General features: G+C 45.0%; 1 protein-coding gene and 1 long non-coding RNA gene across 13 annotated transcripts in view; one reads left to right on the forward strand and one right to left on the reverse strand.

The window, feature by feature from the left end:
• The window catches only part of LOC106591349 (tensin), a 193,409-nt gene that overhangs the window by 73,872 nt on the left and 94,736 nt on the right, over nucleotides 1-24,801 (reverse strand). For 5 of the 12 annotated variants that reach the window (XM_045697918.1, XM_045697917.1, XM_045697920.1 and 2 more), the window contains exon 1: nucleotides 17,039-17,301. The exons of the other annotated variants lie outside the window; for them this stretch is intronic. The gene's annotated coding sequence lies outside the window, so the exon portion shown is untranslated. Of the gene's footprint in view, nucleotides 1-17,038; nucleotides 17,302-24,801 lie in introns of those variants that run through there. 12 annotated transcript variants of the gene reach the window in all.
• LOC123727880 (uncharacterized) lies at nucleotides 15,463-21,210 on the forward strand. Its single transcript, XR_006759836.1, has 2 exons — nucleotides 15,463-15,740; nucleotides 17,143-21,210. It is a non-coding gene; the product is annotated as an uncharacterized lncRNA (long non-coding RNA).

Here is a 24,801-nt window from a genome sequence, read left to right on the forward strand (position 1 = left end):
ATATTGATTTAGCGATTGTCTTCATGGTAGCGACTGCATATCGTACTGCTCTCAGGTAACACTGAAAGTCCTGCTGTCACACAACTCAGTTATGTATCTTCATAGAATCACTACTGAGTTAGTTACATATCACGGGCATGGTCCAGACAAAAGGTTTTCAGTCTCTGTTTCCCTGTTTCTTCCCTAAATCTAGAATGTTCTTTTTCAGTCATGTCAACAGGATGTTTTCCAGGCGAACAGCAACATGAATAATGGGCTGTGATTGTGTGTGCGTGTGTGTGTGTATATGTGTGTGTGTGCGCTTGCGTGTGCGTGCTTATGTGTGTGTGCATGCTTGCGTGTGTGTGTGTGTGTGTGTGCGCTTGCGTGTGCGTGCTTATATGTGTGTGTGCATGCTTGCTTGCTTATTGTGTGTGTGTGTGTGTGTGTGTGTGTGTGTGTGTGTGTGTGTGTGTGTGTGTGTGTGTGTGTGTGTGTGCTTGCTTGCTTGCTTACTGTGTGTGTGTGTGTGTGTGTGTGTGTGTGTGTGTGTGTGTGTGTGTGTGTGTGTGTGTGTGTGTGTGTGTGTGCTTGCTTGCTTACGTGTGTGTGTGTGTGTGTGTGTGTGTGTGTGTGTGTGTGTGTGTGTGTGTGTGTGTGTGTGTGTGTGTGTGTGTGTGTGTGTGTGTGTGTGTGCTTGCTTGCTTGCTTACGTGTGTGTGTGTGCTTATACGTGTGTGTGCGTGACTGTCAGCGGATGTTTGTGAGCAGTGAGATGACAGTATCAGTGGACAGCAGACACACAGAGGAAGGAAGCCCTGGTAATCAGTTTGTTATTGAGAGACTGATCCCTAATTGACAGACTAATTACAAGCTCCAGTCGGTGTTGTTCCGTTACACCTCACTACTGATTATGCCTATATGGTTAAAGTGAAAATCAAAAAAACATTTTTTTGTATTTTATTTCATTGGTCCACTGTTGAGCAGCCACGTCATCATGATGATGTCTTTTATATTCAGTCCAATATCTTGACAACTTGACTGCTGACATGTAAAACATTTTGGGACTGTATCAACAGTGGGCTAATGAAAAAAAATACCAAAATGTAGTTTTTGAGTGAATTTTCCCTTTAAATCATAGCCAAGCCGAGCAGTGACCTGTGTTGACCTTTACTGACTAACCCTAACTACATACACACACACATGAACGAGAGAGAGAAGCGAGGAGAGAGTGAATGACAGGGAGAAAGGGAGAGAGAGAATACGAGAGAAAACGAGAGAAGAATACAAGCGAAAAACGTGGGAGGCTGTAACCCATCCAACGTGCTCTGTGTGCTAAGCCCTGTCTAACTCTACAGGCTCTGTGTGTTAAGCCCTGTCTAACTCTACAGGCTCTGTGTGCTAAGCCCTGTCTAACTCTACAGGCTCTGTGTGTTAAGCCCTGTCTAACTCTACAGGCTCTGTGTGTTAAGCCCTGTCTAACTCTACAGGCTCTGTGTGTTAAGCCCTGTCTAACTCTACAGGCTCTGTGTGTTAAGCCCTGTCTAACTCTACAGGCTCTGTGTGTTAAGCCCTGTCTAACTCTACAGGTGTCACGTCCTGGCCAGTATAAGGGTTAATTGTCATTTTAGTTTGGTCAGGACGTGGCAGAGGGTATTTGTTTTATGTGGTTCAGGGTGGTGTGTTAGTTAGGAGGGCGTTTGATTTATTATTTCCGGGTTTTGAGTTATGGTCTATGTTGATGTATTTCTATGTGTAGTCTGGTTGATCTGTTTCTATGTTGAGTTAATTGGGGTGGACTTCCAATTGAAGGCAGCTGTGTGGTGTTGCCTTTGATTGGAAGTCCTATATTAGTTGGGTGTGTTTGTCTGTGTATTTGTGGGAGATTGTTCTGTGTTTAGTGTGTGTTCCGTGTTTAGTGTGTGTTCCGTGTTTAGTGTGTGTAAACCTAACAGGACTGTCAGTGTATCGTGCGTTCGTTTTTGTTATTTTGTATGTTCGTTTTGGAATTTATTAAAAGTTCAAAATGAACCATCTCAACTCTGCTGCATATTGGTCCTCATTTTCCGATGATGATTTCGCCATATCGTCCTCCGACGAAGAAATCCCTGACAACAGGCTCTGTGTGCTAAGCCCTGTCTAACTCTACAGGCTCTGTGTGTTAAGCTCTGTCTAACTCTACAGGCTCTGTGTGCTAAGCCCTGTCTAACTCTACAGGCTCTGTGTGCTAAGCCCTGTCTAACTCTACAGGCTCTGTGTGTTAAGCTCTGTCTAACTCTACAGGCTCTGTGTGCTAAGCCCTGTCTAACTCTACCGGCTCTGTGTGCTAAGCCCTGTCTAACTCTACAGGCTCTGTGTGTTAAGCTCTGTCTAACTCTACAGGCTCTGTGTGCTAAGCCCTGTCTAACTCTACAGTCTCTGGGTGTTAAGCTCTGTCTAACTCTACAGGCTCTGTGTGTTAAGCTCTGTCTAACTCTACAGGCTCTGTGTGCTAAGCCCTGTCTAACTCTACAGTCTCTGGGTGTTAAGCCCTGTCTAACTCTACAGGCTCTGTGTGTTAAGCCCTGTCTAACTCTACAGGCTCTGTGTGTTACGCTCTGTCTAACTCTACAGGCTCTGTGTGTTAAGCCCTGTCTAACTCTACAGGCTCTGTGTGCTAAGCCCTGTCTAACTCTACAGGCTCTGTGTGTTAAGCCCTGTCTAACTCTACAGGCTCTGTGTGTTAAGCTCTGTCTAACTCTACAGGCTCTGTGTGCTAAGCCCTGTCTAACTCTACAGGCTCTGTGTGCTAAGCCCTGTCTAACTCTACAGGCTCTGTGTGTTAAGCTCTGTCTAACTCTACAGGCTCTGTGTGCTAAGCCCTGTCTAACTCTACCGGCTCTGTGTGCTAAGCCCTGTCTAACTCTACAGGCTCTGTGTGTTAAGCTCTGTCTAACTCTACAGGCTCTGTGTGCTAAGCCCTGTCTAACTCTACAGTCTCTGGGTGTTAAGCTCTGTCTAACTCTACAGGCTCTGTGTGTTAAGCTCTGTCTAACTCTACAGGCTCTGTGTGCTAAGCCCTGTCTAACTCTACAGTCTCTGGGTGTTAAGCCCTGTCTAACTCTACAGGCTCTGTGTGTTAAGCCCTGTCTAACTCTACAGGCTCTGTGTGTTACGCTCTGTCTAACTCTACAGGCTCTGTGTGTTAAGCCCTGTCTAACTCTACAGGCTCTGTGTGCTAAGCCCTGTCTAACTCTACAGGCTCTGTGTGTTAAGCCCTGTCTAACTCTACAGGCTCTGTGTGCTAAGCCCTGTCTAACTCTACAGGCTCTGTGTGCTAAGCCCTGTCTAACTCTACAGGCTCTGTGTGCTAAGCCCTGTCTAACTCTACAGGCTCTGTGTGCTAAGCCCTGTCTAACTCTACAGGCTCTGTGTGCTAAGCCCTGTCTAACTCTACAGGCTCTGTGTGCTAAGCCCTGTCTAACTCTACAGGCTCTGTGTGCTAAGCCCTGTCTAACTCTACCGGCTCTGTGTGCTAAGCCCTGTCTAACTCTACCGGCTCTGTGTGTTAAGCTCTGTGTAACTCTACAGGCTCTGTGTGTTAAGCTCTGTCTAACTCTACAGGCTCTGTGTGTTAAGCCCTGTCTAACTCTACAGGCTCTGTGTGTTAAGCCCTGTCTAACTCTACAGGCTCTGTGTGTTAAGCCCTGTCTAACTCTACAGGCTCTGTGTGTTAAGCCCTGTCTAACTCTACAGGCTCTGTGTGTTAAGCCCTGTCTAACTCTACAGGCTCTGTGTGTTAAGCCCTGTCTAACTCTACAGGCTCTGTGTGTTAAGCCCTGTCTAACTCTACAGGCTCTGTGTGTTAAACCATGTGGAGCTACATGGCCAATCTAGCTTATCAACACCGTGGGACACAGAGCAGTGGGAGAAGAAGCACACAGTCAACCCAGCAAACCCGGAAATATTCCCAGAACATTAGCTAAGATTCCCATTAAGTTTAAGTTAGGGTATTATCTAACATTAGGATAATAACATCCACAAAACATTCAAAAACATTCAGAAAATGTTTTAAATTAAATATCCTTGCATTCACCAAAATGTGAAATTAAATATGTTTTAAATTAAATATCCTAACATTCACCAAAATGTTGTGCACAACATCTGTAACAACCACCACAGAACATTCCCCAAACGTTGTCATTAGGTTTCCAGGTAATGTAATAACACAATGTACCAGTAATGTATTTAGAACACACTGCTGCAACAAAATGTGAGAGCAATGTTCTGGGAACGCTCTTGCAACACCTGGCGAACGTTTTCTACAAATCATCAACACAACTGGACAGTTTTTGTGTTATGAGAAAAATGAACGAATCGTCAACCTAACGAATGTCCTGGAAACTTTCACAGAGCACGTTTTGGTGCACACCCAGACCAACCATCTGCTGTGTATAATACTGATATGAGGAGACAGAGGGAGGCTAGATGACATGTTTTAGAGGAACGATGACTGACGTTAGAACACTCTGTACGCATCACGTTTAAGTGACAAGGCCTTCGTTGTTTCTCATCATTACTTCAGTCACCATGAAACTGTCACCAAAGGATGCCGTGTTAATGATTGGCAATAGAATCATTGTTCTGATGATAGGCTGACGTTCCCTCAACGTGTATATATAGGTATGCTGTCTGGATATTATTGCCTAAACGGTTACAGAAGATCATCAGCACCCATTGGAAAAACTCCTAACAGCAACGGGTGACTTTTGGAGGATTTCTTGGTTGCTATAGCAACAGGGAGAGTGCATAACAAACTCCGGTGGGCTGACATTTGTTTGACTAAGTCCAGATTTATCTATCCTAGCAGATCCCAGTGAATCCACATATTACACTGGACCTACTATGGGCCTGGATGGGGGGGCGTACATGAGAGACAGAGAGAGAAACTTAGAAGAGTTTGTGTATGTGTGCGTTAATATGTGCCTGTGTCTCTAAAATGTATGATACTAAGGTCGGGCCCCCAGGGGCCCCCTCATAGAGTCAGTTAATGTGTGCTGTTTAAACCCTCTATACCTACTAACTGGAGCTGTGACTGACACAGATATATCACTGTCAGTCTGAGGAGCCGTCTTCCTTTATTCACAGCTGACAGCAAACAGTTCTCAGCACCGCTCAGCACCGTGGTACTCAGCCATCCCACTGAAGGAGATGTGGCTCAGCACCGTGGTACTCAGCCATCCCACTGAAGGAGATGTGGCTCAGCACCGTGGTACTCAGCCATCCCACTGAAGGAGATGTGGCTCAGCACCGTGGTACTCTGCCATCCCACTGAAGGAGATGTGGCTCAGCACCGTGGTACTCAGCCATCCCACTGAAGGAGATGTGGCTCAGCACCGTGGTACTCTGCCATCCCACTGAAGGAGATGTGGCTCAGCACCTTGGTACTCTGCCATCCCACTGAAGGAGATGTGGCTCAGCACCGTGGTACTCTGCCATCCCACTGAAGGAGATGTGGCTCAGCACCGTGGTACTCAGCCATCCCACTGAAGGAGATGTGGCTCAGCACCGTGGTACTCAGCCATCCCACTGAAGGAGATGTGGCTCAGCAATGTGGTACTCAGGCCTTCAGCGATCCCAGTGAAGGAGATGTGGCTCAGCACCTTGGTACTCAGCCATCCCACTGAAGGAGATGTGGCTCAGCACCGTGGTACTCAGCCATCCCACTGAAGGAGATGTGGCTCAGCAATGTGGTACTCAGGCCTTCAGCCATGCCAGTGAAGGAGATGTGGCTCTGCAATGTGGTACTCAGGCCTTCAGCGATCCCAGTGAAGGAGATGTGGCTCAGCACTGTGGTACTCAGGCCTTCAGCCATCCCAGTGAAGGAGATGTGGCTCAGCACTGTGGTACTCAGGCCTTCAGCCATCCCAGTGAAGGAGATGTGGCTCAGCACTGTGGTACTCAGGCCTTCAGCCATCCCAGTGAAGGAGATGTGGCTCAGCACTGTGGTACTCAGGCCTTCAGCCACCCCAGTGAAGGAGATGTGGCTCAGCACTGTGGTACTCAGGCCTTCAGCCATCCCAGTGAAGGAGATGTGGCTCAGCACTGTGGTACTCAGGCCTTCAGCCATCCCACTGAAGGAGATGTGGCTCAGCACTGTGGTACTCAGGCCTTCAGCCATCCCACTGAAGGAGATGTGGCTCAGCAATGTGGTACTCAGGCCTTCAGCCATTCCAGTGAAGGAGATGTGGCTCAGCACTGTGGTACTCAGGCCTTCAGCCACCCCAGTGAAGGAGATGTGGCTCAGCACTGTGGTACTCAGGCCTTCAGCCATCCCACTGAAGGAGATGTGGCTCAGCAATGTGGTACTCAGGCCTTCAGCCATTCCAGTGAAGGAGATGTGGCTCAGCAATGTGGTACTCAGGCCTTCAGCCATTCCAGTGAAGGAGATGTGGCTCAGCACTGTGGTACTCAGGCCTTCAGCCACCCCAGTGAAGGAGATGTGGCATCCTCTCTAAAAGGTCAGGCCTCGGAAAGTGCACAGGCGTAGGTTTTATCAGAGACGGACAGGCATATTAAAAAAGACAGACTGAGAGATAAAGAGAGAGAAGAATGGACCAAAATAGATAAAGAGACAGACATACAGACAGACATGCATACATACAGATATGGGGGTAAAAACAGACAGACAGACAGACAAAAACAGTCTGACAGCTCGAGAGACAAACAGATAAAACCAAATGAATCACTTCCCCCAAAAAACATTCACACCAACTCAAAGCTAATCTGCGTCATCTCCTCAATTTAGCCTCATAGCTCATTCTGACTACATCGCTATGGAACCTAGTGAACAATACCCAACCAGATGCATCCATATATGGCAGGGGGAATCAGAGTCCCAGACTGGACTAATAGGGATCAACTGGGCTTAGGACTCACTCAGACTGGACTAATATAGATCTACTGGGCTTAGGACACACTCAGACTGGACTAATATAGATCTACTGGGCTTAGGACCCACTCAGACTGGACTAATATAGATCTACTGGGCTTAGGACCCACTCAGACTGGACTAATATAGATCTACTGGGCTTAGGACCCACTCAGACTGGACTAATATAGATCTACTGGGCTTAGGACCCACTCAGACTGGACTAATATAGATCTACTGGGCTTAGGACCCACTCAGACTGGACTAATAGGGATCTACTGGGCTTAGGACCCACTCAGACTGGACTAATATAGATCTACTGGGCTTAGGACCCACTCAGACTGGACTAATATAGATCTACTGGGCTTAGGACCCACTCAGACTGGACTAATATAGATCTACTGGGCTTAGGACCCACTCAGACTGGACTAATATAGATCTACTGGGCTTAGGACCCACTCAGACTGGACTAATATAGATCTACCGGGCTTAGGACCCACTCAGACTGGACTAATATGGATCTACTGGGCTTAGGACCCACTCAGACTGGACTAATATAGATCTACTGGGCTTAGGACCCACTCAGACTGGACTAATATAGATCTACTGGGCTTAGGACCCACTCAGACTGGACTAATATAGATCTACTGGGCTTATGACCCACTCAGACTGGACTAATATAGATCTACCGGGCTTAGGACCCACTCAGACTGGACTAATATGGATCTACCGGGCTTAGGACCCACTCAGACTGGACTAATATGGATCTACCGGGCTTAGACCCACTCAGACTGGAAGGAAGACAAAAGTACTGCAGCCTCCCAGGTACCCGCCTGCACACTTTTCAAAGCCATGCCAGATGCCTCTGTTATACAGCCATCTTAGTGGTTTTTCTCTCTCTGTTTTAAGGTCCAAAGCCTGTAAAATGATATTGTTTTGTTGAGTCACTCTGGCTCTGTGCTGGTGAGGGAGAAAGAGAGAGAGAGAGAGAGAGAGAGAGAGAGAGAGAGAGAGAGAGAGAGAGAGAGAGAGAGAGAGAGAGAGAGAGAGAAACCCATACATGGCGTTGGACCAAGGGAAGAACAGACACATACCTCTGGCATGGGAGCCAGAAGCAGCAAAGGAGAGGAGAGGAGAGGAGAGGAGAGAGAGGTGTGTCTGAGTTGACCATAACAAATATGCCATGCCTGGTACACAAGTACCACAAGTTCTCTATTGTAGAGGAGAGGGTGAGAGAGTCCAGCGAGGGGTTCATCTGTCCAGTCACGAGGTCGTCTTAGAAGGAACTGAGTCAGGACCAGACCCCCAGACAGCTAGCCAACCAGCCTGCCTTTCTCTCAATCCCACCCCCAAAAAAGTGTCTCATCTGGGATTTAGTGGAGCAAGGCATTGCTCGTGGGGAGTCTTTCCACAGCACAGTATATACACACTCCTAGCAGAGATCTGGCTGCATCACAAGTGGCTTCCTCTCCCAAAGAACACAACTCCAACTATCTGGGTGTATAATATAGGTATACTGTATACTGCCTGACTCAAATCCATTTTCCCTGTGCAAAACCAAGCTTGAGGATTCTGATTGTTATGAAAAAGAAGTGAAGGAATGCATAAATTCCCACCACCCAGACGTGTGGGCTTACAACAGGTTGGAACAAGCAGCCTTCCAGCGTACTGTACGCCAAGAAAGCATTTAGCATTCAGCTCCATACAACACAGTGCTAAGAGAGATTCAGCTCCATACAACACAGTGCTAAGAGAGATTCAGCTCCATACAACACAGTGCTAAGAGAGATTCAGCTCCATACAACACAGTGCTAAGAGAAATTAATATACATACAACACAGTGTTTAGAGAGATTCAGCTTCATACAACACAGTGCTAAAAGAGATTCAGCTCCATACAACACAGTGCTAAGAGAGATTCAGCTCCATACAACACTGTGCTAAGAGAGATTCAGCTCCATACAACACAGTGCTAAGAGAGATTCAGCTCCATACAACACAGTGCTAAGAGAGATTCAGCTCCTTACAACACAGTGCTAAGAGAGATTCAGCTCCATACAACACAGTGCTAAGAGAGATTCAGCTCCATACAACACAGTGCTAAGAGAGATTCAGCTCCATACAACACAGTGCTAAGAGAGATTCAGCTCCATACAACACAGTGCTAAGAGAGATTCAGCTCCGTACAAAACAGTGCTAAGAGAAATTAATATACATACAACACAGTGTTTAGAGAGATTCAGCTTCATACAACACAGTGCTAAAAGAGATTCAGCTCCATACAACACAGTGCTAAGAGAGATTCAGCTCCATACAAAACAGTGCTAAGAGAGATTCAGCTCCGTACAACACAGTGCTAAGAGAGATTCAGCTCCATACAACACAGTGCTAAGAGAGATTCAGCTCCGTACAACACAGTGCTAAGAGAGATTCAGCTCCATACAACACAGTGCTAAGAGAGATTCAGCTCTATACAACACAGTGCTAAGAGAGATTCAGCTCCGTACAAAACAGTGCTAAGAGAGATTCAGCTCCGTACAACACAGTGCTAAGAGAGATTCAGCTCCATACAACACAGTGCTAAGAGAGATTCAGCTCCATACAACACAGTGCTAAGAGAGATTCAGCTCTGTACAAAACAGTGCTAAGAGAGATTCAGCTCCGTACAACACAGTGCTAAGAGAGATTCAGTTCTGTACAACACAGTGCTAAGAGAGATTCAGCTCTGTACAACACAGTGCTAAGAGAGATTCAGCTCCGTACAACACAGTGCTAAGAGAGATTCAGCTCTGTACAACACAGTGCTAAGAGAGATTCAGCTCCATACAACACAGTGCTAAGAGAGATTCAGCTCCATACAACACAGTGCTAAGAGAGATTCAGCTCCGTACAACACAGTGCTAAGAGAGATTCAGCTCCATACAACACAGTGCTAAGAGAGATTCAGCTCCATACAACACAGTGCTAAGAGAGATTCAGCTCCGTACAACACAGTGCTAAGAGACAGCATACTTGGCTGCTCCTATACTTCAGAATTATTAATAGCCACTAAATACCACACAGACAGAACAACTATGACGATGACAGATACTGTTAGAAGTTGCAGTTAGGCACTGATCTAGGATCAGTATACATTCTCACAAACCCTAACCAGAAGCATTAGGGAGAGGAACAGAAAACTGACCTCAGATAAGCATCTAGGGTTGCCTGACGACTCAACCTGAATTTAATTCCGCTGCTCTATCGATCGCTTCATACATTCAATCGGAAACTGCCATCCTAGAAGTTGTTTGTGTGACTTCCAAATGAGGGGAGTTGTACAAAACAAATTCCTCTGCGATTGGATTGTCTCTAACAAATCTAACCAATCAAAGTTGATAACGTCCTCATGTAGGCCGGCTCTGGCCCAACCCGTTGGTTTCTCAAACCAATCAGAACGTTCAGAATGTATTTGCATTCTAGAATTCGTCGGGGAGGGAGGCCAATCCAGGCTCATGGCGGAGAAGAAACATCAGTTGGACAGAGCGATGTGAAAGGGTATCCAGGCAACATCTAGGGGAAACCTCATCCTACTCCTAAATGGTGAGTATGAGTGGAGATGTCGTCAGGGAGATAAATCGTCTCATTGGCTCCCATGAAAAAGAATCTTGCGGATCGACCCGCATTTGGGATTCCTGAAGCCTTCGCCTGCCCACACAAGAGAAACTGCAGTAGTAGTGGCAGTCTGCCTGGGCAAATAAATACTTCAGGTTCTAAGAAGCCAAATAAGGACGTCAAGCCGAACAGTACTTCAGATGGAGTTATAGAGCTAACCAGGCTTCTATTTGATTTGAATGGTAAACAAATATGTTGGTTATTGTGACGGAGAGTTCCTGTACAATCATGTTGGACATTTCAATACGACATCGAGCATGTAATGTATTCCTCTGAATATCAGAGTATTACTGGCAGGTCTTTTGTAATGGTAAAATAAGATATTGCGGTTGCAGAGAGATGGAGGGAAAGTTAAACCATAGCAGTAACACAGTAGGAAAACATATGATGAATGACGACTAGCATGCTGCCAGGAGAATATCAAGCCGCTGTATTTCCAACATGACGACACTTCCCCAGCCAACTGTTTCCAGTTCTATAGACGTCCATCAACACTATTTGACCGTAGCCAAACACAAAACGCTTAAAGGCAAGCCTTTCCATTTCCACGCCATAAAAACCCATCTGCAACGCCAGACATCATGGCGAGAACTTGATTGAGCTAACGACCTTCTCACTCGTTCCCGCTAGACGCTACTTTACAAGGCTACTTAGGAAAACAACCTCCCTTGGCTTTGGGGCTGCTGGAAGTGTACATCAATAGTATCTACAGAATGTACAGAAGTTTTCCTGGCTTCCTACTGTAAAACCTAGCCTCACTATATACTGTATACACTAGCCTCACTATATACCGTATAACCTAGCCTCACTATATACTGTATACAATAGCCTAGACCCACTATTTACTGTATACCCTAGCCTCACTATATACTTTATACACTAGCCTCACTATATACTGTATACCCTAGCCTCACTATATACTGTATACACTAGCCTCACTATATACTGTATACACTAGCCTCACTATATACTGTATACCCTAGCCTCACTATATACTGTATACAATAGCCTAGACCCACTATTTACTGTATACCCTAGCCTCACTATATACTTTATACACTAGCCTCACTATATACTGTATACCCTAGCCTCACTATATACTGTATACACTAGCCTCACTATATACTGTATACACTAGCCTCACCATATACTGTATACCCTAGCCTCACTATATACTGTATACACTAGCCTCACTATATACTGTATACACTAGCCTCACCATATACTGTATACCCTAGCCTCACTATATACTGTATACACTAGCCTAAACCCACTATATACTGTATACACTAGTCTCACTATATACTGTATACCCTAGCCTCACTATATACTGTATACACTAGCCTAAACCCACTAAATACTGTATTCCCTAGCCTCACTATATACTGTATAGACTAACCTAAACCCACTAAATACTGTATACACTAGCCTCACTATATACTGTATACACTAGCCTAAACCCACTAAATACTGTATACCCTAGCCTCACTATATACTGCATACCCTAGCCTAGACCAACTATTTACTGTGTACCCTAGCCTAGGCCCACTATGTACTATATACCCTAGCCATGCCCACTATGTACTGTATACCCTAGCCATGCCCACTATGTAATGTATACCCTAGCGTAGACCCACTATGTACTGTGTACCCTAGCCTAGGCCCACTATGTACTGTATACCCTAGCCATGCCCACTATGTACTCTATACCCTAGCCATGCCCACTATGTAATGCATACCCTAGCCTAGACCCACTATGTGCTGTATTCCCTAGCCATGCTCACGATGTACTGTATACCCTAGCCATGCCCACTATGTACTGTATACCATGGCCTAGACCCACTAAATACTGTATACCCTAGCCTCACTATATACTGTATACACTAGCCTAAACCCACTATATACTGCATACCCTAGCCTAGACCAACTATGTACTGTGTACCCTAGCCTAGGCCCACTACGTACTGTATATTCTAGCCATGCCCACTATGTACTGTATACCATAGCCTAGACCCACTAAGTACTGTATACCCTAGCCATGCCCACTTTGTACTGTATACCCTAACCTAGACCCACTATGTACTGTATACCCTACCCTAGCCTAGACCCACTATGTACTGTATATTCTAGCCATGCCCACTATGTACTGTATACCATAGCCTAGACCCACTATGTACTGTATATTCCAGCCATGCCCACTATGTACTGTATACCATTGCCTAGACCCACTAAGTACTGTATACCCTAGCCATGCCCACTTTGTACTGTATACCCTAGCCTAGACCCACTATGTACTGTATACCCTACCCTAGCCTAGACCCACTATGTACTGTATACCCTAGCCTAGACCCACTATGTACTGTATACCCTAGCCATGCCCACTATGTACTGTATACCCTAGCCATGCCCACTATGTACTGTGTACCCTAGCCTAGACCCACTATGTACTGTATACCCTAGCCATTCCCACTATGTACTGTGTACCCTAGCCATGCTCACTATGTTCTGTATACCCTAGCCTAGACCCACTATGTACTGTATACCCTAGCCATTCCCATTATGTACTGTGTACCCTAGCCTAGACCCACTATGTACTGTATACCCTAGCCATGCCCACTATGTACTGTGTACCCTAGCCTAGACCCACTATGTACTGTATACCCTAGCCATGCCCACTATGTACTGTATACCCTAGCCATGCCCACTATGTACTGTATACCCTAGCCATGCCCACTATGTAATGTATACCCTAGCCTAGACCCACTATATACTGTGTACCCTAGCCATGCCCACTATGTACTGTATACCCTAGCTTAGACCCACTATGTACTGTATACCCTAGCCATGCCCACTATGTACTGTATACCCTAGCTTAGACCCACTATGTACTGTATTCCCTAGCCATGCCCACTATGTACTGTATACCCTAGCCTAGACCCACTATGTACTGTATACCCTAGCCATGCCCACTATGTACTGTATACCGTGGCCTAGACCCACTATATACTGTATACCCTAGCCTAGACCATTATGTACTGTATACCCTAGCCTAGACCCACTATGTACTGTATACCCTAGCCTAGACCCACTGTGTACTGTATACCCTAGCCATGCCCACTATGTACTGTATACCCTAGCCATGCCCACTATGTACTGTATACCGTGGCCTAGACCCACTATATACTGTATACCCTAGCCTAGACCATTATGTACTGTATACACTAGCCTAGACCCATTATGTACTGTATACCCTAGCCTAGACCCATTGTGTACTGTATACCCTAGCCATGCCCACTATGTACAGTAAATCAGATGGGAAAGACATGAGCATAATGTTGTACCTCTGAAAGAACTAACAGTGGAACATACTCTAGAGAGGTTCCAGGCAGGGTTGAGGTCACCAATTCAGTGAATTAACTTTATTCAGTAATGTATAAAGTCCATCCTCATGCCCTCTCAGGAGGTCAGTGGGAACAGACCAGGGTTGGGGCCATCCTAAGAAAACCCTTTAGACAACCAAACATCCACAAGGTAACAGGTACAGTAAGGTAGCAGTCATCATGATGTAACAACATCTGTTCAGCGTCTCAATGTCGTTTTGTGTTTTCAAATGTCTGGAACAAACCCTGAAATAACATAGAAAGAATGCTTCAGGGCCGTACATACACACACCTCCAGTCCAGCTCGTCCAGTTGTCAAACATAACATTAACACAACATAACATGAACACAACACAACATTAACTCAACATTAAGACAACATTAACACAACACAACATTAACACAACATTAACTCAACATTAAGACAACATTAACACAACTTGAACATAGCAGTAGCACAACATTAACATAACATTAACACAACATTAACACAACACAACATTAACACACATTAAAACAACATTAACCCAACACAAACATAACACAACATTGACGCAACATTAACACACATCAAAACAACATTAACCCAACACAACATTAACCCAACATTAACACAACATTAACATTAGTGTGGAAACACAGGATCCATTGGATCATGGTTAAGCCACAGTTAGCGGTGAGTGTGGTGTGCTGCCTACGGCTAACCTCTCATACCTTCTATGGATCCAACATTCAACCAAAACCACTGCCATACCGTCATAAGCACTGAATATCCTTCTCCAGAAGAAATAGATGAATAGAATATGTGGCTAGCGTTGGACGCAGGTTGAAAACCTCTGATGTGGAAGACAACTGGAGTTTCATAACGAGGAGAGCTTCATAATGACCACACAAAGGGATCACATCTCCGCAGAATCGCTATTGGAGGTCTTAAACAGGCATGTTATCGTCATTACTGGCCTGCGTGGCTGAGTTGAACGGAGTTGGACAGAGCTAATAGGAGTAGTATGCTCTATGGATGGTCCATGGCCAGGTATCCCTCAGAGTTCATGTTGAATCAGAACTGACCGTGGGATGCTTTCACTCAGAGTACCACTAATGGTTCTGTTGACTAGAAAACAAAAGCACAGAGGGTCCGGGTTGCCAAGCCAATGTCAACACATGTAGACAGACACACTAAAACATGACCGTAGCTACACTATACAACAAATACTACTAATGAAGCCAACTTAGCTGCACTTTGAGGAGGGAGTATTTTCACGGTTCTCTCTCAGTCAGCTGCATTCAATGTCACATACATGTTAGAATATTAAACAAACGTCACATGAAAATGTCTGATTTCATCTCTAAAGCATCTACTTCAACAAATACTCATTCACAACCTCTGTAGACTCATCATGGGCCAGATGCTGTTCAATACACATCGTTCCTCTAGTCTAGTCTGTCTCCGGACGGTTTGGTGAAGTTTGGCTGCTCCGAGGCATCCAATGAGGAGGCGTTACAGAGTTAGGCACGAGGAAAACCAGTTTAAAGGTAAAGAGAGGGATTTGGATGAAGAGAGGAGAAACCGTTGTGCAAAGGAACGGATCTATCTGGAAAGAAGCCAGTCCACAGCCATTATTCACTCACAGCATCTAATGTTGGAGGAAGAGATGGTGGGAACCATTGATTTAAGGCTGTTCTGGCAGGGTAAGAGGTTTTCTGGAAGTGCTGAGGAAAGCGGTGGGGAATTTTCTGCTCTGGACTAATGGTGACTGATGAAAATGAAAATGCCTGAGGTGCAATTCTGAATTGGAAGGGCTTTCGCAGTGTCAATTGGTAAGTGTTTCGGTCTAAGTGTTTGGAGGAGAAAATGACATTTAGTAGCTTGTCTATGGTAATAAAGAATTTGTACAGAATGGGTTTTATGAAACTGCCACCTATTTCTTTCTCTCAGATTGATCGAATTTAAATTGAACTGACACCAAAAAATATGTTTTATTGCTGTTTCATGCTTCACAACCACATAACACCCTGGACAGGTAAACATTAGGAAATGTCTTTCCATCCGCCAAAATGTGTTACAGCTCAACCATAACAAACAGGAGTCTTCTGTCTTGTTTTGACTGCTAGAACAGAGAGAAGATTTAATGGCCTGCGACACTTTGACCTCCCGCTTATAACTGCCCCTCCCCGTGTTAGCCCAGGGTCAAAGGGGAATGACGGTGATCATCAGTCAACATCCTCACTTAGAAGTGTCAGTCAGGGAAAAAGGGAGGAGGGAGGGCAGGGAGAGAGAGAGGAAGACAGGGGACAAGGGAATGTTCTCTAGAGATGGAGACTTAAAGGAGACTACAAGGCAGAGAAAAAGAGAGTAAAATCACAGAAGGTAGAGGCCGGATTCTAGTTCTGTATCTGTCTGGCACATACATGACACACACACACATACACAAACACCCCCCCCCACTCACCCACACCTCCGGGTTGACCTATCGTTATACTGTAGCTTCAGCGGTAGATTTGTCCGTCCTGTCAGCCACTGGTTACAGTAAAGGCGAAACATGGCCACAGCCACCACTCTACCTCCGCCAGCTCCACTCTCCTCCAGACCAGTCACAAAATACCTCCGCTCGGGACATGAAAGCAGAGCGAGACTCAAAGGAACTCTAGCCAGCTCCCCAGAGAGCCACTTTCCCAGGACTACAGCGTAACACATGGGAAACGTGCAGAACACAGTGTGGCTGGCGCACTAACTACTTCTTATGTACTGAAGGACAGTAGCCGACCATATCAGCCGACACACTCATAGTTTAGTTACATGATATGCATTGATTTACGTCTGAAATGGCAATACATTTTTTGATTGTTTTTTTCAAGTACATCAAGTACCTCTTATTAGAAATCTACATGCAATATAAATACAACAAGGGACATTGATTGTAAGTAGTTACAATGTAAAACATCTTCCAGCTCCTGACTGTCTTTTGGCAGATGAAGACAAAGAGAACTTATGTTTATTGATTTTGACACCTAAGACTATCTCAGAATGAGCTTTCCACCCAACAAGCCAAAACAGAACACAATATCAATCAATCAATCCATAACATTAGAGGACACTGTACAGCCAGCTCTCTTACCTGTTCAACGATGGAATTCTCTCACTTTCTCTCTCCTTCCCTCTCCTCTTCCCTCCTTCTCCCTCGTTCTCTCTCTCCCCTCTCTACTGTCTCTCTCCCTCCAGATACCAAATAGAGACACTCTCCACTGTCTGTCCCCCCTCTGCTCAAAACAACAGGAGTAATCCCAAACGCGTGCCAGACCAGCAAGCCAGTGAATCTGTGCGTGTGTGCACAAGCACGTGCACAAGCGTGTGTGTGTACGCACACACCTCTCAACTTCTCCAGGATCCACACTTAATGCCGCTGGCTTCTGTTCAATCCGTCTGCGGCCAACAAAGTTGAAAACACACTATATAAGGCCAAGGCTCCAGGATTCTTCTGACTGCAGTACCCTAAACTAGAGAGGAGGAACAGAGAGAGAGCTCTGGATGCAGACTGGGACTAGAACCCACTGTTGTGTTCTGTTCTTCCCTCATGCCTGCAGCTTGACCTTTACATAATCTATGTTATCTCTCTCTGGCTTTCTCTCTCTCTCTCTCTCTCTCTCTCTCTCTCTCTCTCTCTCTCTCTCTCTCTCTCTGGCTTTCTCTCTCTTTCTCTCTGTGGCTTTCTCTCTCTCTCTCTCACACACATACACACTCGTTCTCTCTCTTCCTTTTTCTTCCCCCCTTTGGTTTTTCCTCTGTTGATGCACACGCATGCTTATGATGGAAAGAGGTAGCTATGTGCTTAGTGTATGAAAAGCAGGACTTCCTTAACAGGATGGGGGGGGGCTTGGAATGTGATTGACAGAACACTCTAAATCCCTCCTTCTTTCCTCATATCAGTCTCTGTTTCTGTCTCTCTTTCTCTCGCTCTATTTTTCTCTCTATCTCTCCTTCTCTCTCTCTGTCTCTCCACCTCCCTGTCTATTTCTACCTCTCTCTCACTGTCTTTTCTCACTCTCTCTCTTTCTCTCTCGCTCTACCCTCTATCTCTCTCTCTATCATCACATTCTCAGCGTACAGGTTAAACATGAGTTGTCAGGCTCAGAGCCAGTTCCACTCATGACCATGCTTTAGCTGGTTCTACAGCACACAGTCAGTCCCAGGTGCACTGTGTGTGTACATTCCTCTGCATCTACGCAGCACGCTGTAGATCTGAGAGAATGTATTCTTCTATTTCAGGTTGGAAATCAGCGCTGTTGGTGTACAGGCAGGTAAATAATTCAACAGAATGTAATGTAAAACACTGGGTGGCTGGTTGAATGTTTGAATAGGAAGAAGAGCTGGTTTTGTGTTATCCAAACATTCATGCATTGTGAGCCACCTTTTCCAACACTTTTTCCGTTTGTCTTGAGATAAAGCCAGATCAATGAAACCAATGTTTCTAGCCAGGATCCAGCCTTAAGAGGTATCTCAGCAGGAACCATAAATAGGAAATTATTTAGGATACTTGAGATGATTTTCGTGTGCTTGCTGGTGCTTGATCTCCTTTGGGGTAGATTTAGATTTCATGCACTCTGGGTGAACTTGGTGCTTTCCCTCCAGACAAGCTGGGAGGGTAGATTATACCATCAGTCATCGGCCCTTTACCCGGCTATTAGCTCTGCCATACAGTCTGTCTGCTAGCCCAATCTATCTCCTGTCTATCTCTGCCATACAGTCTGTCTGCTAGCCCAATCTATCTCCTGTATATCTCTGCCATACAGTCTGTCTGCTAGCCCAATCTATCTCCTGTCTATCTCTGCCATACAGTCTGTCTGCTAGCCCAATCTATCTCCTGTATATCTCTGCCATACAGTCTGTCTGCTAGCCCAATCTATCTCCTGTCTATCTCTGCCATACAGTCTGTCTGCTAGCCCAATCTATCTCCTGTATATCTCTGCCATACAGTCTGTCTGCTAGCCCAATCTATCTCTTGTATATCTCTGCCATACAGTCTGTCTGCTAGCCCAATCTATCTCCTGTATATCTCTGCCATACAGTCTGTTTGCTAGCCCAATCTATCTTCTGTATATCTCTGCCATACAGTCTGTCTGCTAGCCCAATCTATCTCCTGTATATCTCTGCCAAACAGTCTGTCTGCTAGTCCGATCAATCTCCTGTTTATCTCTGTCATACCATCTGTCTGCTAGTCCAATCTATCTCCTGTATCTTTCTCTCTTGCTTTCTTTCTCTCTCACTCTATCTCACTCCCCTCTTTCCCTCCCTCTCTATCTACCATCTGTCTGCTAGCCCAATCTATCTCTTGTATATCTCTGCCATACAGTCTGTCTGCTAGCCCAATCTATCTTCTGTATATCTCTGCCATACAGTCTGTCTGCTAGCCCAATCTATCTCCTTTATATCTCTGCCATACATTCTGTCTGCAAGTCCAATCTAACTCCTGTATATCTCTGCCATACAGTCTGTCTGCTAGTCCAATCTATCTCCTGTATAGCTCTGCCATACAGTCTGTCTGCTAGTCCAATCTATCTCCTGTATAGCTCTGCCATACCATCTGTCTGTTAGTCCTATATATCTCCAGTATATCTCTGCAATAGCATCTGTCTGCTAGTCCAATCTACGCCCTGTATAGCTCTGCCATACTGTCTGTCTGCTAGTCCAATCTATCTCCTGTATATCTCTGCCAAACTGTCTGTCTGCTAGTCCGATCAATCTCCTGTTTATCTCTGTCATACCATCTGTCTGCTAGTCCAATCTATCTCCTGTATCTTTCTCTCTTGCTTTCTTTCTCTCTCACTCTATCTCACTCCCCTCTTTCCCTCCCTCTCTATCTACCATCTGTCTGCTAGTCCAATCTATCTCCTGTATATCTCTGCCATACTATCTGTCTGCTAGTCCAATATATCTCCTGTATATCTCTGTCATACCGTCTGTCTGCTAGTCCAATCTATCTTCTGTATCTTTCTCTCTTGCTTTCTTTCTCTCTCACTCTATCTCACTCCCCTCTTTCCATCTACCATATGTCTGCTAATCCAATCTATCTCCTGTATATCTCTGCCATACTCTCTGTCTGCTATTCCAATCTATCTCCCGTATATCTCTGCCATACTGTCTGTCTGCTAGTCCAATCTATCTCCTGTATATCTCTGCCATACTGTCTGTCTGCTAGTCCAATCTATCTCCCGTATATCTCTGCCATACCGTCTGTCTGCTAGTCCAATCTATCTCCTGTATATCTATGCCAGTGAAGGCTGTTGCCATGGCGACACTGTGTGATAGCCCTTTGAAGTGGCATGTTTGTGCCTGGGAAACAGAGTGGCTTCTGTAGAAGCAAGGAGTGTGTCCTCATCTCTCCTCTCTCTCTGTCTCGATTTCTTGCTATCTATCTTTCTCTCTCGCTTTCTTTCTCACTCTATCTCCCTCCCCTCTTTCTCTCTCTCTCTCTCTCTCACTTTCTCACTCTCTCTATCTCTCTCCCCTCTTTCCTTCTCTCTCACTTTCTAGTTCACTATCTCCCTTTCTCCTTCCATCTCTCTTTCTCTCCACCCCTATCTCTCATTCTACCTGACAACCCACCCATTCACTCTCCTTCCCTCTCCGTCAGTGTTAAAGGCCTTGGTCATGTTTGTCTTCTCCTCTGTGTCTATGCACTCTTTCTGAGGTGAAATGGCCAAAAGCGGCAATACAGACAGACCTCAAGTGCCTCCGTGTGGCCCCTGGACACTCAACAAAGACCAGAGTATGGGCCAAATAACGATTATTTCCTTATACAGATGTAGGATCTTAATTTGACCACCCTTTTGCAGGAGAACAGAAGGAAGAAAAAAACTTGTAGTGTATTTGAGGTTTAAAAAGGTTTCTGAAGTTTGTAATTTCCACTTTTAAATTTCAGACTTGATTTTCCCTTTAGAAAAATGTATCAACCACTACAAAAATGTCCATTAAATTAAATTCACATAATAATTCACATTTATTATTTTCCTGCAGGCTCAAATTAAGATCCTTCATTTGTATATTCTCAGACATTCTCAGACACATTAACAGAACAAAACAAGTCATTGACAAAGTCATTACAGATTTCCTACATTTCATGACTGCCCACGAAGTGTTGTATTTCTAAATTCTGTCTCTAATAAATCCATTTCTCCCTCCTCGATAGCCAATTATCTGCTCGGAGCTCATCTTAATGTTATGGTTATGTAAGCAGTAGATCAGTAATCCCTAGATTGATTTGTGGCCAAATAAAGATCAAACGCGACCGCCTGACTCGTCTTGTGGTGATTATTTCCAACTGCTGTATTTTTCTTGGAATGACAGAAGAACCTGACTGTTTCTAAAAGGAGAGGCAGCAAGCGTGTATGACTTTACAGTGGAATCTCATTCTAGAAGCAGCAGAGTTGGTGTTTTGGTCTAGATAGAATTGTTCAGGCAATGTTTTGACAGCGCAAAAATGACTACAATTCAATACTACTACAGTCACTATCAAAACCTTACAACTGAGAAGTCAACAACTTATGCAGGTTTCAAGTTAACAGAAGGCAATCTGCGGTATCCTAAACTTGTTATGAATCAAGTGTCATGTTGAGTATTTGTAGTGTTTTGCCACTGTTTTTTTTAACATCTCTGTATTTTAGTTGCTGTCAGAATGGATCCCTAGAGTGGCACTCGGGAAACTAGAATCCCTTCGAGGGTTCTTAGAACTCATAACAATAGTGGAGTCGACTTCACAATTCCAAGAAGCAGGAAAACATCACCCTGCTCCATCTCTCACACTAACACAATGTGAAGGCCCAGTAACAGTCACAGTCACACACCCGGCTCGGCTCGGTCGGTTAGCTGGTCCACCCATGGATCACGGCCACAAGTCATTTCCTAGACGTCTCGTTATAAACCCCTGGACTGCATCCAACAACTATCAGCACTGACGACTGGAGGAAGTTTACAGACCTGATTACTGGAACACTGGGTTCTTTTCAGGCAGCAATGGTCTGCCAGTGTCTGGTACGTAAACAGCTAGCGGTAACCGGTAATGAGCGCTAACCTGTATACTGTGTCACTACTGTGTACCCCGTGTAGTGGAAAGCAACAGCTCCATTTCCCAAGCCAAATATGAACTGAAAAACACAGGATGTGTGTCAATGAGATCAACTGTTTTACTATGATAATATCTCAAAGCATATCATCAAGACTTAGCACAAAAACAGCATGTTTTGAGAGTAAGACTGAGTGAGTGGGGTGAGTGGAGACGACAGCTTCAGGGTCTGGTTGGAAAGCGAGCCAGAGACATGGCCAAAACCTACCCTTTCTCTCTTCTCTCTTCTCTCTTCTCTCCCTCCTCCCCCTTCCCCTCCCCTAACCCTCAACGCCAAACCAAGTCTGGCGACTCCAACCCAACATCCCACAGCACGGCAGCAGCATTCCAGAAAGCTTTTCCATGACAGGACAGTAATAGAGTAGTGAGGGAACGGCAGTGGGAATGGGGTTCAGAAGCAGCAGGAACAGAGCCAGCTGGAAAGTCATTCTGAGATGTGGGAAACCCACTAGGTTTCAGTATAGCTGAGGGTTTGTTCATCAAACCTATTATTGACTGGTCATGTCTCATACAACCACAGTGACTTCTGCACTGTATCACAATACTATCCATACTAGCATACTATGTAACGTGCATGGCCAATCTGTCTGCTAGCCCAATCTATCTCCTGTAGTGTAGATGTTTGGCTAGTGTTTTAGTAGCTGTGAGACAGCTCAGGGCTAGGTTAGTAGGACATACAGTCCAGCTGTGTTTGGGTGGATATTACATGATAGGTCATGCAGTACAGAAGACACATTGTTGTCACTGTCCCCTCTCTCTGCTTTGGAGCAGAGCCTCCCATTCCCCAATGATGGGATCAGGGCCAACTGGTAGTCTGAAACCATGTTCTCTTAGCTATGTGGTCCCCAACCTTTTTCGGTTACTGTTGCACCAATTGAATTTTACTGAGCACCCCCTCGTGTGCATTTTACCAGAAGTCCTAACGGTCTTATGAGTCTTCTCAAGTAGCCCCTGTGGATAGGCCAAGACCTCCAGAGATCCTAGTTGGTTGGGAACCACTGTCTTAACTCATAGCTTAGGAATGGGTTGTGGCTTGAAACATGTTTTTTGAATTTGTTGGTGGGTCACACGAGAATTCACAGGGCTTAAAGTTGCGGGCCACAAAGCCAACAAAAGAGAAAAAAGACTGCACTTTGAGGCCCCAAGACTTGACCACCTTTTTGGGGCCGTGCACAGCTACTGTCTCCAAGCCTTTCAGCCTCATCTCCAGCTCTGTCAAACCCCCAGACCACAACATAACACACTCCAGACCAACCACCTACACATCGACAACCATAACAAACACCAAAGGGTCACTACAGTTCCTCTGTCTATAGCAGCAGAACAACACAGCCCTCACCCCCAAAACATGGACGGTCAGGAACGAGTCACTACGACCGAAACCAGAGCGCCTTTGCGGTTTCAACAACATAGATCAATGGATAGTCAGTCGGTTGGTTTGTGTTTAAAGGGAAAGGAAAACATATTAATCCAAGTTATAACTATGGGGGGTAGCATGGCGATTAGTCCCTGTCTGCCTGTCAGCAGTGTAGCTAGAGGGTATCTACTGGGTTATTCATTGTCTGTGGAGTTGTTCAGATGTTGTGTTCTGGTACGTCTCTCTTAAACTGAGGGACATGCAGCAGCTTTGATGTCTTCATTGCTTTTCTATTACCGTTCAAAGTTAGAGGAACGTTGCAGAGATGTTCCAGCAATGTGAAATGAGAGCGAGATAACATTGTTGTGAAATGAGGAGAGAAAGTAAATGAAAGCCGTAGTCTCAGGACACTGTGTATACATCAAGATAGAAGAAACGCTGAAGATTAGCATAAGCACTCCCCAAGTCTTCCTGATCACAGAAAGCCTCGTATTTCATGACATGTTTACTGAACAAGGTCAACACCGAGTCAGCTAAAGAAAGCATGGGCATCAGCCTTAGTCCACGGTCATGTTTGCATTAAGGCTATTTGCTTTTCCGTGGTTTATGGTCTGAGACGATGAGCGCGCCTACACAACATTGTGTTCCATTTATTTTCATCTAGCGGTCATTTCAGCGGATTAAGCTAACATAAATGTTTTGCCTTAGCTAAGCCAACACAGGGATAAGGGCAGTAACAGAATTAAAGGGATAAAGTCCGTCCAAGGGACTGTAATTGTTGATGAAATCCACCGTGCTCAAACACTCAGTTCTTTCCAAGATCTATGATTAGAATCTGTTTGGCTCCGGTTAGTTAGCTAAAGAACTCTACTGATTTCAGCATCTCTCTTTTAAACAGTCTATCTCTCCTTCTTTTTCTCTCTCCATTTGTCTTTCTCTCTCTCTTCTTCTCTCCTTCTCACTCTCACCCTTGTTTCTCTCTTTTGCTCTCTCTCTCTCTATTTCTCTCTCTTTTGCTCCCTCTCTCTCTCTATTTCTCTCTTACTCTGTCTTTGCTCTCTCTCCCTCTATTTCTCGCTTTCTCTCTCTTTTGCTCTCTCTCTCTCTCTATTTCTCTGTTTCTCTCTCTTTTGCTCTCTATCTATCTATCTATCTATCTATCTATCTATCTATCTATCTATCTATCTATCTATCTATCTATCTATCTATCTATCTATCTATCTATCTATCTATCTATCTATCTATCTATCTATCTATCTATCTATCTATCTATCTATCTATCTATCTCTCTCTCTCTCTCTCTCTCTCTCCCTCTCTCCCTCTCACTATTCTTGTCTCTCTCTCACACACACTGTTTCTCTCTCACACCTTCTATCTCTTTCCTCTTACTGTGATATAGTATGGC

This window comes from Salmo salar, chromosome ssa16 (assembly GCF_905237065.1).
Source record: "Salmo salar chromosome ssa16, Ssal_v3.1, whole genome shotgun sequence".
In the NCBI taxonomy this organism is placed as follows: domain Eukaryota; kingdom Metazoa; phylum Chordata; class Actinopteri; order Salmoniformes; family Salmonidae; genus Salmo; species Salmo salar.